The sequence below is a fragment of the Amblyomma americanum genome, chromosome 6 (genome assembly GCF_052857255.1).
Source record: "Amblyomma americanum isolate KBUSLIRL-KWMA chromosome 6, ASM5285725v1, whole genome shotgun sequence".
NCBI lineage: Eukaryota > Metazoa > Arthropoda > Arachnida > Ixodida > Ixodidae > Amblyomma > Amblyomma americanum.
In genome coordinates, this window is record NC_135502.1 from 199484644 (window position 1) to 199502357 (window position 17714).

At 41.6% G+C, this 17714-nt stretch overlaps 1 long non-coding RNA gene across 1 annotated transcript; it reads right to left on the reverse strand.

The window, feature by feature from the left end:
• Positions 1 to 3301: 3301 nt before the first annotated feature.
• Positions 3302 to 16805, reverse strand: LOC144095165 (uncharacterized). The gene is made up of 3 exons (XR_013306706.1): positions 16732 to 16805; positions 11001 to 11101; positions 3302 to 3514 (listed from the first exon to the last, which is right to left on the reverse strand). It is a non-coding gene; the product is annotated as an uncharacterized LOC144095165 (long non-coding RNA).
• Positions 16806 to 17714: the final 909 nt, after the last annotated feature.

Genomic DNA, 17714 nt, shown 5'->3' on the forward strand with positions numbered 1-17714 from the left:
CTCATCAATGGTCTCAAGTCATTCCGACAGCTCGTCATCCTCAGCCTCCAACTCAAGATAGCCCTTAGCAGTTCTGGTTTTCTGAGTTTGTCTGAGACATCCAGACCCAACTCTCTTGCAAGCTCCAGCAATTTCGGTTTGCGCAACGACTTCCAATCCATGGCTGCTCCGAATGCTGCTTTCTCTACTGCCTACTATTGTCTTGCCGCAAACTAACCCGGCAGCAACGACAACCACAATTACCAGCTCTGTTTCTGACACTACCAAAAGCCTGGCAAAACTCAGAAGAAGAAAGTCCCGCACTCACCAAACCTCGCATCCAAGAATTCAGCGCAGTCGTTCCGCTGCAGGCAACCAGCCATCACACAGGGCTCGTTGCACTGCTCCCGGATGGTCGTTGTGCTGTTCAGCATACAGTCGACCGCATATCTTCGCTGCTGGCCTCCGTTGTCGCGATCTCACCGCTGGCAACCAGTTGTTGCAAATCGGTCGCAAGCCCCAAGGGTAGCGTTGGCCTGGCGGCCTGGGACACAGCTGGAAACATTCGAAGGTCCTGGCAAAGGATGAGTCGACTGCCAACATAACAACTTGTTTATTCTAGCATCGCAAAAGAGCAGCCGGTCAGGGCGACCACGTTACTCGACGGAAGAAATCGAAGTCTCTTTTGGGCGTCCGGGGCAGCTGCCTTTATACCCTTAGAGCCGAGGGCAAGAAGGAACGGCTCGGGATGAGGCGCACGAGACGGCGACGCACGGACATGTTGAGACGTGACGCGTCCGCCTGGCCGGCGCCGGTCAGACCTCCTCGCCTCCCAGTTGGGGAGCTCCTCTCCCCGGCTGCCGCGCTTTGACAAGCGTGGGCACCAACATGCACACACACACACGCACACACGAAGACACGTGGCATTGAAACCTGCCTGGACGCGCTTGGTGGGAGGCATTGCGGCAGCGCTGAACGGGCCAAAATGACCGCCACTTTGAACGAAGCCCCGGTGTCCGTTGCATCCGCGCCGGCTATACCGCGCGTCGTAGGCGAAACGTAACATGCCCCAGTCCATAATCCTGCACCTGTTGTAGTGAGCCTGCAATGAGATAAAGCTCTGCAAAAGTTTAGCACTTACTTGCTGCTCACTTTTATTGCTGGAAGGCCTGGTACTGCCGCAAGAGGAAGCCTCAGAATGAATGCTTAGCGTTATATGAAAGTGGTAACACTTTTGTTACTCAGTATTGTTTTCAGAACTCGCCTCTTACTATAAAACACTATGAATGGGTTGCCACCACACCTACCACGCTTGATGTGCTAGCTTGCTTGAGCAGGTATATGGCGATGTGCAGGTTCTTATTTTCCAGGGTATGGCTTTCACGAGAGTTCAGACTAAATTGACAGAATTCCTATCGATCTGCTGCGCTCACTGATGTGCGCAACCCCTGCATAAAAGAAATGTAGCTGCCTGCTCAGAATTCCCCACATAAAGCTCTAATTTGAAATCTTTCACGGAACTGCGAGAAACTGGGGCTACTAGTGATACTACACTCTGGCTTTCTCGAGTTTGGAAGTTCCTTTCACAGCAAAAGCTCCTTGATACACACAAACAGTCTCTGCTTCATCGTTCATAATTGCTGCCAACTATTACCAATCCTTTTTTCATTTTGTTCCTCCGTCTGCTTAATTTAATTTCGCTGTAATTTGTTGCTTCTTCCAAGCTGCCTTCATTCAAGGAGCACAAGTGTAAGTAACCTTTCTGGTGTTCTTGTCCTTCAAAAATGAGCCCACAGCAACGCGTCCAACCCTCAAGTCTTCATTACTTGCACGTATTTGCTTTGTGTGAAGTGCACTCAGGTTGTTGTGCTGTATTGCGTGTACAAAACTTCATTAGTGTACCACTGATTAGGGTAACATTTGTTTGCTTTTCCTTTCAAACAGAGGTGAGCAAATGAGAGAAGAAAAGGATAATGGGAGAGGGATTGATTATATGGAACTGGTTCGTCTGGACAACATGGATATAGAGGAAATGCTGACATGATAATAGCCAGCGCTTTGCAAAATGCAAGGCATGCACCCTGACGCAGTATGCACTTCTCAGGAATTTGCAAAAAGTGCATACAACTGAAGAAGTCCTTTGTATAGCGACGTCTGTCATTGTACCCGCATATGCTTGGCACATACTGGCTCAGCCGGGGTCGCTCTTTATGCATGGGAGCTAATCCAGGTATAGCTGCTCTGTCATTTTACTGTTGCGTATGAAAATGCGTGTTTATTCATAGTGATTACAGAGCAATGTGATATTTTATTGCAGGTACAAACCCTGTTATGTGGTGTGAATTTCGGCAGTTGTATTGTTGAAGGCAGTATTTCATGCATATGTTGTATGTGTAGCTAGAGCAGCCCAAGGTATGTAATGTGTATTTATACAAAGTACACATTTGTCCGTAATACATCACTTGTAATAATTCAGACTAATGTACACTTTCTTCTCCTTTTACCTGGAGTTCATTTTTCTGCTTTGCATTTTGATGTGAAATAAATTACATTACAGCTCGTTACCATCAGTGGGCGCAGTTCCTTTCTGACACTGATTTATTCCTGGTAGCGAAACCCATAGTATCACTGTGCGCGGAAAGCAGTTCTCATTTCTCCCACGACACAGCTTGGCAGAACCTTGCGATTTCTCCTCCCGAGGCGACGCCAAATCCAGCGCACGAGCTGTCGGTACGATGTGTACTTGTAACGACAGCTAAAAACAGTCACTGCGTTATGATGGTGATGTGAAAAACACAGAAAAACTTAGTCACAGAACCCTGAATCAGTTTTTCCATTAGTTGTTCATCATTATTGGCAAGTGCCAGCAACTGAGGTGCCAGGCTAGGTATATAGACAGAATAAGAGAGTATGTAGCGATATTATGTAGGAAGCTATATTTTCACTGCTTTCAGCTTTGCTTTCAGGATTGCAAAATTTAAACCACTGTGCTGAAACCTTAAAACTTAGTCCATACGAAAGTGGCTGCATTCAAACTATAGCACCAAGCGAAATGGGGGCGAAGCTAGGTTTGAAAATTCAAGGCTGAAAACGGCGCGAAAAACGTGACAAGATAAAGAGAAGCAACACACACAGCACCGACATCATGAACCAACTGGCCCAACAATCCTCCCTTTTTTAGGTTTGAAGGTCAAAGCAAATGTGGAGTTTAATGCAAGAGAAACAAATGTCATCATTGAAACTGATACAGGAGGGGAGCATAACAATATCGCAAGTGCCTCTAGCATATATGATCGAACATGCAACTTCCAGTTACCTGTGAATCTCTGGTGCGTTGACGACGGCCGGTCCGTCTTCCAGTGGTGCCAAATATGAAAGTTGCAGTGCGTAGATGTTAAGGCACCCCTGTACAAACATGTTGCTGCTGGTGATGCAGAGCGCACACTCGGGGATGTGGGCAGCTACTTCAGGGATTTCACGGCAGCACACAGACTCGAGCACGGTGACCATGGCGCGACAGCGGCCGCATTCACACCTACGATAAACGTTATTATTATTATTATTATTATTATTATTATTATTATTATTATTATTATTATTATTATTATTATTATTATTAATATTATTATTATTGGCAGTCGGCGGCGATTCGAACGGCCCAACACTGATGCTCTGTATTTGATCAGGTCTGCAGACATCGACCAGCCTGGGAGTCACCGTCCCCTTTGTTGATCATCGCCTGCTGATCCTGGCTCTTCCATCGATGAAAATGATCCGGGCGCTTCCATCCTGATCCTGGCGCTTCAATCGCTGACAATCGTCGACTCTGGAAACCTTGGCTCCTCGGCTTGCCTATTTAAGAAGACAGCATTCCTGTGACGCTCTGCAATCGGCGGCGATTCGAACGGCCCAGCACTGATGCTCTGTATTTTATCAGGTACTGGACGTTAATTACCTTTACTTATCGTTTGTGTTGCCGCTGACTGCACAGTGCTTGTCTCGAACTATGTCAGATTTAGAAGACTGTACCGACTGCATTGCATGCCATGGAGTGCTACCGGACGATGGACGGTATCTGTGTTGTTTCGAGTGTAAACTCGGCTACCACCTAGGACAGTCATGTTCCGGGGTTAGTAGTAGTACCTACATGAGCATGGGACAAGCGAAAAAGGGCTCATAGAGTTGTAAAACGTGTCGAACAGGAAAGAAGCGCGCCCTTTCTCAGTCAGAAGCGGCTCCTGCAGGGAAAATATCTGAATCTGAACAGCTACTGCTGCATGAAATCCGAGAGATCAAAGCTAGCCTAGCATCACTGCCAGTTTTGCACCAGAAAGTTGACTCGCTCTTGCTACTTAAGGCAGAATTCACGAACCTGTGTAAGACTGTCGGAGAACTGGAAGAGTCAGTCACGTCTATGTCAAACCAATATGACTCGGCACTTGAGCAGGTTAAAGCTAGCACAGAACTTGCTGCAGCATACGAGGCGGAAATTGGCGCATTAAAAGCGACGGTGCAAGCACAGGTGGATGAACTACAAGCTCTACGTGAATTTCAAAATGAAAACGAGCAATATAGCAGAAAATGTAATCTGGAGATTGAAGGACTTCAACAAGAAGAAAATGAGAACTTGAAGGAAAAACTGATTGACCTTGCGAATAAGCTTGAGCTGAACGTTTCGATCTCAGACATTGCAGCAGCCCATCGGCTGCCTAGCAAAAAAGAAAACCAAACCGTGCTTATCCGTTTCTCGACAGTATCAGCAAAAGAGGCGTGGTTCGATGCGCGTAAGAAACTGCGACAGTTATGTGTGACTGATTCAGACCTGAACCTTTTCTTCAACGACAATCTAACCAAGATGAATCGGGACCTGTTCTGGCGCACGCGCATGGCAGCGAAAGAAAAGGGATTCAAGTACTGCTGGGTGAAAGGCGGAAAAATCTACGCAAAAAAAGGATTCAAATGCCTCTCTCATTCGTGTGATCCGGGAAGCTGATATTTTTGCTTAACCAGAATGGCAGCTACTGTCAGTGAATTATCTGATTTCACCTCTTTCAAGAAATCTTTTGGACGCACGTCACCACGTGATTTTACACTTGTGAACCTAAACATTAGGAGTCTACGTAAATACGGGAATGAATTTAAAGCGCTAGCTGAATCTTTGCTTGATTTTGTAGATGCTTTTGTGGTCACAGAAATCAATGTGTCAGAATCTTTCCTACATACGTTCTCGTTAAATGGGTACAGGTGTTGCAGCATAACACTTACTAACCGTAGAGGCGGCGGCATTGCTATATTAATTATTTCAAAATATGACACATCATCCGTAGACTTTGCGTCCAGGCATGCAGAATGCCTCGCCGTAAAGGTTCATTGCGTAAATTATGAACTCTTATTTTTAGCGGTATACCGGCCCCCAAGTAATAGCGCTACTCGTTTTGTGTCGGTACTGGAAGAAGCATTGAATAGCTGGTCATCAGTGGATCAAGTTTGCCTGGCAGGGGATTTCAATATTAACATCCTATGTCCAACAAATACCTTAGCATCAGATTATTTATCCGTTTTGGCATCTTATGGGTTCACGTCAACGGTGATTGCCCCGACAAGAGAGGAAATGTTGAATGGCCGTTTTGTGACATCTTGCTTAGACCATATTGTGGTTCGAGCACCTAATCATTCGCTCAGTTCTTGTGTTATCACTCATAGATTATCTGACCACTATGCTGTCGCTTGCCGTGTATCCCTAAGTGTATCGTTCGTCGGCACACAGTATTCAAGTGATAAGGTCAGAACCACGTCAAAATTTCAGATTACGTTTGCGGATCAAAAGAAATTTGACAATCTCATTGGTCTCCGTTGACTGACGGTAGGCCCCCAGACCAAGTGTACGATAGTTTTTGTGAGCGTCTAGCACATTTTGAACGGTCCTGCACTACTCTCAGGAATAAAAAGTGCAGGAAAAGTTATGCATGGATTAATTCCGATATTATGCACGCCATATCTCACAGAGATTGGCTTTGGAAAAAAAGTAAACGCACACCTAACGATAAAGACCTCCAATTAGAATATAAGATTGCAAGAAATAAAGTAGTTGCTCTTCTCCGCGCTGCAAAACGTCCCTTTTTCTTACACAAATTTAATCAATCGTCCAAAAGTGCTAGGAAAATCTGGTCGCTGATAAACCATCTCAGAGGGAAATCCGAGACTGCAAAATCCATGATAGAACATTTTCCAGGAAACCCTGTCGATCAGCTGACTTGTTCAATCATTTCTTCAGTCAGGCTTCAACAGAGGCTTTATCCAAGCCTCGGCAAGATGTGACGCGCGGTGATTCTTTGGCAGCATCTGCATTTTTACCGCGGTTTTCGAAACCTGACCTTGCCCGGATCATTTTCAGTTTTCGAACGAATAAACCACCTGGAGTAGATGGCATATCTGTAAGTTTGCTGAGAAGGAACTTGGAGCCGCTTTCAGATATTCTGCTTTTCATGCTAAACGGCTCCCTAGATACTAGAACTTTTCCACAAAATCTAAAAACTGCTTTACTTAGACCACTGCATAAGGCAGGAAAGAAATCTATTATTGAGAACTACCGGCCCATATCTATTTTGCCCGCATTATCTCAGGTTATAAAAAATTTTTTGCTTGAGGTTATGACTTCTTCCATTCAAAAGTTTTCAGTTTTGTCTGACCAACAATTTGGTTTCGTGCAAGGCAGGGGTACAATTTCGCTCCTGGAAGAATTTGCAGATGATTTGTATTCCGCTTTTGAACACAATCTATTTAGATGTGCCTTGTTTCTAGACGTTTTCAAAGCCTTCGACTCAGTTTGCCATGACATATTACTTCGCAAATTATATCTTACTGGTTTTAGGAGCCCGTTCTATACTCTGCTTCAAAACTATCACACTGATAGGTCACAAATGGTTGTTGTAGGTACCAAATACTCTAGGAGCAAATTATCCCTTGGTGCCGGTGTCCCTCAAGGGTCAATTTTATCGCCTTTTCTCTTTAACATATTTGTGAACGATTTCATTTCAATAATCCCAAATGGTAAAGTGTACCAGTATGCGGACGATATCGTCCTTCTAACGAAGCATATTAACTACAAAAAGGCAATTGAATGTCTGCAGCAATCGGTGCATGAAGCTATGGTTTGGCTTTTTAAAAACAAACTCACCGTCAATCAAAAAAGACAAAAATTGTATGCTTCGAAAATCCCTTGAAGATTGGAACCACGGTCATTCCAGTATACCTTCATACCCGAGACTGCCTATCCTGTAAGTGTACGCCTGTCAAAAAAAAAACTCAGTTAAGTATCTCGGTATTCATTTCGATAGTGACTTGCCGTGGCATAATCATGGTGCGCATGTTTGCTCCAAACTAAGATCTGTCGCATGTTTACTCTTTAACATTAAAAGTTTGGTGCCGTTTCAGACTAAAAAATGATAGTACATTCCCTTGCATACAGCACCTTAAGGTATGGTATAACGGTTTTCGCTTTCTGCTCCCAGCGTTGGCAGGACAGATTTGATGACCTCTTAAAAAATACATTAAAAAGTGTGGCGTATAATCGCGTGACACCATCAAACAAAGACATTTTTCATGTTCTCGGTTTCCCTTCCTTTCAATTTTTATTCATTTCTACGGTTGTGCTGCGTCATTTCTGGACGGATGAATTCAAGCATCCGCACGTCTCCCCGCGACTGCTGCGCAAAGAAACGCGCTTCGTGGTACGACGCGTATCCACTAGATACGGAGCAGCAAGACGCCGCGTGTATGTCCCCAGGATATTTAATAATTTGTCAGACGATTATTTTTCTGTGGACTCTCGGTCTCTGTTGAAGAGTTTGTTACGCATGCTGTAATGCATATGTATAAACTTATTTTCCTTTTGCTTGTCGCAGTTTGTAATGATCATGCTTTTGTTTCGATGCCTGGAGACCTGATCCATGCTCATCACTCTTATTTTCTTTTCTTTGTTGGTTTTAAATATGTACATATATTGTAACCACATCGCTTAGCTGACGATGACGGGCCGCGTCCCACAAGCCACCATTGGCTTAGATGGGCCCGTTTTTGCTGTACTGATTTTTGGGTGCTTAATAAAGGGTATTATTATTATTATTATTATTATTATTATTATTATTATTATTATTATTATTATTATTATTATTATTATTATTATTATTATTATTAGGCAGTCGGTGGCAGTTCTGCGCAGTGGAATAATCGGAAGCGCTCTTGCTTGACAGATACCAAGACACGCGATCTACCCCAGGATACTCCCACCGTCCCAGGACTGCTGGCAGCGACAAGCCTGAATCCGTGCCTGTTCAGCTATATCACCTTCCCTCGACACGCGAGGAAACAAGTCTAAGGTGCATCGAAAGAGGACGCCACCATCATCCGGCGGCCTATAAAGGTCTCGGCAAGACAGCACAGCTCTGCAGTCGGTGGCAGTTCTGCGCAGTGGAATAATCGGAAACGCTCTTGCTTGACAGGTGAGCATTTTCTAGACCAAAATTTGCTTTATTTTACTTTACCTGTTCTGCCGCCGACTGCACCTGTGATCTGCATGTTTCTGAAGCGAGACACTTGCGCTGTGTAGTTTTCCCATTCTTTGTTCTTTATTTCTGTTTCCCTGCGGTCATGTCTGATGTGAAAAACTGTCCTGTATGCTCAAAAGTTCTTCCCAAAGACGGCAAATGCCTGACTTGCGCAGAATGCCGAAATAGTTATCACCTAGGCAAAACATGCTCAGGCGTTGCTGATAATACATTTATAGCCATGGGCCAAACAAAAAGAGACTCTTGGAAGTGCAAGGGTTGTGGAACGTCTCAAGTAGAAGGTAACACCGTTGTACCCACACAGTCTGATAATACTACCGACAGCAATTCTGTAGCCCAAGAGCTAACAGCGCTGCGACGGCAGCTGGAAAGCATTAACAATACCATAGTTGGCCTCTTACCCTTACAGGGAAAGGTGGACGCACTTCTAGCTCTAAAAGACAGGATCGATGAGGTCCTGGACTTGAAACAAGTAGTTACAGACCTACAGAACTCAGTACAGTTCATGTCATCAGCTTATGATTCTCTGGTCGCTCAGAACACAGCTCAGGATGCTGCAAAAAAGAGCCTTGAAGGGGAAATTGCCGCACTGACTACAACGGTGTCTTACCAGTCTGAAGCGATTAGCCAGCTTCGGGCTGAGCTAAATAATGCAGAGCAATACAGCAGGCTTTCAAACTTAGAATTGCATGGTCTTTCTGTCACCAATGGCGAGAACTTGAAAGCTGTAATGGCTGACTTGGCTACAAAAATGGAGTTGAGCGATTTTAATGAAGGAAACATAGTTGCGGTACATCGTCTATCCGCCAAAAAGGATAAGACGCCACCCGTTCTTGTTCGTTTTACTTCCCCTTCCATTCGAGACACATGGCTTCTCGCCCGAAGCAAGCTTCGAACACTTGCAGAAGAAAAGATTATCCCCTCAGTGTTGTACCTGAACGAGAACTTGACACAGGCGAACAAAGAGCTGTTTTGGATGACTCGCATCAAGGCGAAGGAAATAAAATACAAATATGTGTGGACAAAGAATGGCAAGATTTTTGCCAGAAAGGAAGATGGTAGTTCCTTAATTAAGGTGGTAACTAAAGAGGATATCCAGAAACTGATCTAAAATGGCTGTACGGTTTCATTCTATTCCCAACTGCACCGCTCTTAGCACGGTTTTTGAAAAAAACCTCACGTCTTTTTCTGTTATTCATGTTAACATACGCAGCATTAAGAAATACTGGGACCACTTTTTAGTCTGTATACGAGATATTATGCACCTAGTTGAAGTTTTTGTTCTGACAGAAATAAACATTCCCCACAACATAACGAATCAGTTTCGTCTTCCAGGGTACCAAGAATACTACATTACGAGGCCTAATAAAAGGGGCGGCGGCATAGCGGTCTTTATCAAATCGAGATGGTCATCTGTACCCTCTCAGCTAGCATTTAAGACAGCTGAGTCACTTGCACTTGATCTTGAAATATCCGGAATGACCATAACACTAGTTGCTGTTTACAGGCCCCCATCTGAGCATGCTCCATCCTTCTTACAGGAATTAAGGCAAAATTTAGAGCTATTACCATCTTCGAGCAATTTATGTCTGATAGGGGACTTTAATATCGACACTTTAAAACTGAACAAAGCTGTGACTAACGATTATTTAAACATATTAGCTCAATATGGGGTGGAATCGATGGTCCATGAAGCAACCAGGGAAGAACTTGTTTGTGACAGAACTGTAGTGTCGTGCATTGACCATGTACTAGTCCGGTCTGAAGGATGTATGAGCGTAAATTCCGTGTTAATCACAGAAAAGCTGGCAGATCACTACTTTGTGGGATGTAAAATGTATTCTGCTCGCGATCCATGTTTGCAGCCGGTATGCAATAAATATTTGGAAATAACTGATAGAACTAAGCTTGACAGATTAGTTTCGCAATATGACTGGAAATCATTAGGCTCTATTACTTGTCCGAGTACAACCTATAAGAAGTTCGTTGAGATATTTTCAGATATTCGTGACAAGAGTAAAAAGACAGTTTCTGTCAAAAAGCGCCAAGCGAATGTGCCCTGGATCAATCATAATGTATTAAAAGCTATAAAAGAAAAAGAGGAGTTTTGGAAGAAATGCAGACAATCCCCGAATAACCAGCTACTAAAAGATCTGTACCGAACCGCGAGAAATAAAGTCACGGCGTTGTTGCGAGCTTCTAGACGCCAACATTATAACACTCAATTCTCAGCCTCTCGTACCAACCCAAAGAAAATGTGGACGCTGGTCAACGAACTCCGTGGATGCCAGTCACGCAGTTACATAAATAGCCTTAAAAAAGGATTCGGCGAAATATCACCCGCAGTTGCGAACAGGCTGAGTGACTTCTTCTCATCGGTGTCTCAAACTGTCAGTCATGAGCGGCCCCATCATCAGACGCCAGGGAACGTCACAGCCGACTCAGCCTACTTACCGCCACTTGATAAGGACACCTTGGAGCACATAATGCGACACTCCCGGAAAAGGCGAGCAACGGGAGTAGACGGAATAACTGCTGATGATATCTGGCGTAACCTGCAAATTGTGGCAGAACCGATTCTTTTTATTCTGAACGCTATTTTATATTCAGGCCAGATACCCGATGAAATGAAGCAAGCACGCGTCATCCCTCTATTTAAGAGCGGCGATCCTTCGAAGCCCGAAAATTATCGTCCGATATCTGTACTGCCTATGTTATCTCAAATACTGGAAAAACATGTTCTCGATGTTATGTACAGTTTTGTAGAAAAGCATAGCTTGCTCGCACCCTCTCAGTATGGATTCATAGCAGGCAGTGGTACGCACGTGCTTTTTGAAAACCTATCAGATTATCTGCATGAAACATTTGATCAAAATCAGATCGCATGTGGTCTCTTCTTGGATTTAGCCAAGGCTTTTGACTCCGTTAGTCGGGATATACTATGCAGCAAACTATATAGGTATGGATTCCGCGGTCACTTTTATGATTTTTTGCATAATTATCTGTCACAGCGGTCGCAGCTAGTCTGTATAGGCGATGATAAAAGTGAGGTAAAGTTCACTCAAGCAGGAGTACCACAAGGATCAGTGTTATCACCATTACTATTTAACATCTATGTTAATGATTTCAGCTCGGTTATTCGCTACAGTAATATTTATCAATATGCAGATGATACACTTATTATTGCTAGACATGTAAATTATGAAAACGCTGTATCCCTGCTGCAGGTGGATATTACAGAATCCATGACATCGTTCCAAAAAAATCAGATAAAAGTAAATCCATCCAAGACACAACTGGTATGTTTTCATAATCCGCTGCGAAATATCGGACCAAAAATACCAGTTTATCTTCATTCCCACAAATCTTTCTCCTGCTCATGCCCTCCTGTTGAGTACACTGATTCAGTAAAATATCTTGGAGTCTACTTCGATTCAGACTTGGCGTGGAACAAACACATGTCCTTTATATGTACACGACTTCGTCAAACTGCTTGCTTAATGTACCGTTTACGATCGATCGTTCCACTACAAATAAAAAAAACTATCCTGCATTCTTTAGCATACTCGGTTGTACGATATGGTATAGCCTGTTTTTTCAACTGTTCATTGTTTTGGAAAGATAAAATTAATGGTCTACTGAAGAACATTCTTAAAAGTATTGCCTATAAAACCAATCCCCCTGCGCCTGGGCTTACATTGTTTAAGTATTTAAACTTCCGGATTTTGACACCCTTTTTCTCTCCTACACTGTACCCAAATACTTTTGGAACACTGACTTCAGACAGCGACGCAGCATCGGGAGAACATTACGTACCAGCTCTGGTTTTGAAATACCTTCCATGAGAACACATTACGGAAAAAGCATAAGAAAGTACTACATTCCCCACACATTTAATCGCCTCCCTAAAACAGTATTACAGCAAACAACACGATCCGGAGTAAAAAGAGCGTTAATTGAACTTCAAAAATAATTGGTGCATAGTGCTTTAATTCTGTGTTTTGTATGATGTTTTGGAGCATCCGATACAGTTACTTTCATTGTGTATGTGCGCAAAGGCATTGTTCGATGTTTGATATTTTTATTTCTTTATTTTGCCTCCCTGTTCATGTTGACAACATTGAAAAAAGCATTATTATGCATATATCATTTGTTTAACATACTGGCAAAATACAAGTTTGAGGTTCAGTGTTTTTCTCTAACAGTATGTTTAAAAGCTTTTATTTTAATGAAAAAGTGCATACCATTGTCTCCGAACGCTGGAGCTGCCCCGCTGCTGGGCACTGCCATACAAGCCATGTAGAGGCTTCGGCAGGCCCGGCAACATATATGTATTCCTTGAGGAGTAATAAAGATTTATTATTATTATTATTATTATTATTATTATTATTATTATTATTATTATTATTATTATTATTATTATTATTATTATTATTATTATTATTATTATTATTATTATTATTATTGGTCATCACCTCTGAAATATGTTCATCTTATCTTATGTGTATTGATTCTTGTCTCGTCATTTGCTCCTTGTTTGTGTTTAGCCTCTTAACTGTTAATACCCCTGCATTCACCCTGTTATGCGTCGAGTGAATATTGCACACTCGTCCGCTGATTTTGCCGGGCCAAGTCCTTCAAGCCATTGGTGGCTTTGACAGGCCCGTTTCTTGTACTTTGAATTCTTTTGTGCAATAAAATTATTATTATTATTATTATTATTATTATTATTATTATTATTATTATTATTATTATTATTATTATTATTATTATTATTATTATTATTATTATTATTATTATTATTATTATTATTATTATTATTATTATTATTATTATTATTATTGCCAGTCGAACTGTGAAAAAATCGACAGAGTTCAGCTAAAGTTTTTACGCATATTTCAACATCGGTTTTCTTGCAAAACTTCCAGCTCTCGTCCCAGACAGAGTAACTCACTGCAGCTTCCTTCTCTTAGCTGCCGTCGCGTGAGGGCAGATATAATTTTCTTGTATAAACTTCTTCATGGTCACATTCTATGCCCTCAGCTCCTAGCGCGTATCCTTTTGCGTGTACCGCGAAAGAGCATAAGGGAATTCAGACCATTCCAAGTTTCTGCGCTCCTGCACTCCCTCTCCCCTCTGGACAGAATGCAGAAGTTGTTTAATTCTCTTTGTCCTCACCTAGATATATTCGAAAATTCTCTCCCTTCCTTTATATTGGATGTCCGTGACGTTCCACTTTGAGCACTCTTTTTCTCATACATAACTTCCCCTTTCATGCATTTTGTCTTTACTACACTTGTGCGTTTGCACCGGTATTATATTGTTTTTTCTCTCCTTAATTGTTCATCACGTGTACTTGTTTTCATTAATATTATTTCTTTAATACTGTATACTCACGCCTGATTGTCTGTAACGCGTTCACTAATTACGTTTCTTATTGTGTATGATTGTATTTCTAGTTTGTATTTCAGAGGTTTCATATTCATTCATATTAGTATTGGCTTTATTCTTGTTTGTATTTTGCTATATGCTGTACTTGGCTGTTATCGGTCGTTCATTCTCTTTGTTTATTGTTTCATTAGTTATTTATATGTCTGTTGCCTGTTCTAGCTGTTTTCATTTACCGCTGTTCTCGCTTTTTTGTTGTTTTCGCTTTTTTGCTTCATGCTTGCTGTCACGCCTAGTTTATATGTCTTTTTTTTTTCTATCGCCTTGACTGCTGCATTACCTCCCCTGAGTGTCTTCCTTTGTAGTGAAATAAATTTACATTTTGTGTGTGTGAATGGTGTACCAGCACCAAGACCTTTGGGTTGTTCCTGGGCACCGAAAAATAAAGATTGATTGATTGATTGATTGATTGATTGATTATTATTATTATTATTATTATTATTATTATTATTGGTCATCACCTCTGAAATATGTTCATCTTATCTTATGTGTATTGATTCTTGTCTCGTCATTTGCTCCTTGTTTGTGTTTAGCCTCTTAACTGTTAATACCCCTGCATTCACCCTGTTATGCGTCGAGTGAATATTGCACACTCGTCCGCTGATTTTGCCGGGCCAAGTCCTTCAAGCCATTGGTGGCTTTGACAGGCCCGTTTCTTGTACTTTGAATTCTTTTGTGCAATAAAATTATTATTATTATTATTATTATTATTATTATTATTATTATTATTATTATTATTATTATTATTATTATTATTATTATTATTATTATTATTATTATTATTATTGCCAGTCGAACTGTGAAAAAATCGACAGAGTTCAGCTAAAGTTTTTACGCATATTTCAACATCGGTTTTCTTGCAAAACTTCCAGCTCTCGTCCCAGACAGAGTAACTCACTGCAGCTTCCTTCTCTTAGCTGCCGTCGCGTGAGGGCAGATATAATTTTCTTGTATAAACTTCTTCATGGTCACATTCTATGCCCTCAGCTCCTAGCGCGTATCCTTTTGCGTGTACCGCGAAAGAGCATAAGGGAATTCAGACCATTCCAAGTTTCTGCGCTCCTGCACTCCCTCTCCCCTCTGGACAGAATGCAGAAGTTGTTTAATTCTCTTTGTCCTCACCTAGATATATTCGAAAATTCTCTCCCTTCCTTTATATTGGATGTCCGTGACGTTCCACTTTGAGCACTCTTTTTCTCATACATAACTTCCCCTTTCATGCATTTTGTCTTTACTACACTTGTGCGTTTGCACCGGTATTATATTGTTTTTTCTCTCCTTAATTGTTCATCACGTGTACTTGTTTTCATTAATATTATTTCTTTAATACTGTATACTCACGCCTGATTGTCTGTAACGCGTTCACTAATTACGTTTCTTATTGTGTATGATTGTATTTCTAGTTTGTATTTCAGAGGTTTCATATTCATTCATATTAGTATTGGCTTTATTCTTGTTTGTATTTTGCTATATGCTGTACTTGGCTGTTATCGGTCGTTCATTCTCTTTGTTTATTGTTTCATTAGTTATTTATATGTCTGTTGCCTGTTCTAGCTGTTTTCATTTACCGCTGTTCTCGCTTTTTTGTTGTTTTCGCTTTTTTGCTTCATGCTTGCTGTCACGCCTAGTTTATATGTCTTTTTTTTTTCTATCGCCTTGACTGCTGCATTACCTCCCCTGAGTGTCTTCCTTTGTAGTGAAATAAATTTACATTTTGTGTGTGTGAATGGTGTACCAGCACCAAGACCTTTGGGTTGTTCCTGGGCACCGAAAAATAAAGATTGATTGATTGATTGATTGATTGATTGATTGATTGATTGATTGATTATTATTATTATTATTATTATTATTATTATTGGTCATCACCTCTGAAATATGTTCATCTTATCTTATGTGTATTGATTCTTGTCTCGTCATTTGCTCCTTGTTTGTGTTTAGCCTCTTAACTGTTAATACCCCTGCATTCACCCTGTTATGCGTCGAGTGAATATTGCACACTCGTCCGCTGATTTTGCCGGGCCAAGTCCTTCAAGCCATTGGTGGCTTTGACAGGCCCGTTTCTTGTACTTTGAATTCTTTTGTGCAATAAAATTATTATTATTATTATTATTATTATTATTATTATTATTATTATTATTATTATTATTATTATTATTATTATTATTATTATTATAAAATAAAGATTGATTGATTGATTGATTGATTGATTGATTGATTGATTGATTGATTGATTGCTTGATTGATTGATTATTATTGCAGCACGCAAAACGGTACTTGCAAGCCGTCGCGCCCGCAGCCGAAGACAATTTCGGAAGACTGTTTTGTGCATGCGACAAGCGCAAGACTGTGTTTCACGTAGCATGAACGAAAACATAAAATAAACGAATAGAGGTGTGCGAATGGCTTGCTGGAGCGGCAAAATTATGCCCCTCAATCAAGCAAATTCTACGGCACTATGCATGTGGGAGAACGCGTGGAGACAGTTCAAGGAGAAATGGCCTCCAAGCGGCGTAATGGGTGCTCGCGACCAAATATATACGCATTTATTTACGTAAACAGCAAAGACCGAGCTACAACATGCGTTGTTGTACGTGTTAGTTGGCTCGTTTTTTGTCCTTCGCGATGTTTGACTGGCAGTGGCTGACATAATGGCAAACAGATCGGGCACTGCAGCTGGGACAAAAACAAACAAAAATTCCTTAGACGAACAGCAAAATAACACAACAACACGGCTTACCAGTTGACGTTTCCTATACGCCCGCGTCAGCTGGCACAACCTGAAATGCGTCGGGCCTGCCTCCTCTTCGGAATCGCTGGCCAGCAGGTAAAAATAATGTGGTTGTCGGGGTTCCCAAACGCGGCGTCTTCTTCTTCATCGCCTGTGTCGTCCCCCGATGCCTCATAATCAGTGTCTTCTACAAAATAAAATTCTTCACCTTCCGACTCGGAGCTTTTCGCCATTGCGACTTGCCCTGCTCCCGTCTCTCCATGTTCACTTATTTTTATTTGTAACAATCTTTCAGACACAAACGGTCTAGAATGACAGAGCAAAAGGAAGATGTTCTGTGCTTCACGAAAGCCCTGTCACCCATACAGTGCTCAGAAGTGTACAAAGGATTACAGCATTACACAATTTCTAACGCAATAACAAAAAAAAATAACATTCAATACAAAGTTTAGTCGGTTTTTAAAACATGTATGCTTACTGTTTTGAATTGGACAGTATGTACTTTCTGAAGGCATTTTTGAACATTTTGAATGTTCCGCATTGCTGCGACATGTCAAGAGAAGGTGGGTGTGTATTTATAAAATTATGGATTAAATACAACCGTGTTTCTGTATCATAGCTCGTTCTTATGGCGGGTAGCCTAAAGAAGTTCTTTCCAAAGTTATACCGTGTAGTACTGGCCGGCGCAAGTTGGTTAACACTGAAGGATTTCGCATGATTTCGTTCTTAATATGCGTAGCAAGTTTCAGCTCATATAACTGGTTTGTTTTTAGCACATTATGGCTTAGAAACACAGGGCCGTGTGTTCCAGCCGCTCAAGGTTTTCGATGCATCGCATAGTCCGTTTTTAAAGAACGATCAATTTGTCAAGGTGAGACTTGGTAGTATATCCCAAGATTAGTAAGCAGTAATTGAAATGTGATTGAACAAGGGCGTAGTACTTAAGCCAGGCAGGGAGCAGGTACCTAATTCTGTACAGCATGCCAACAGAT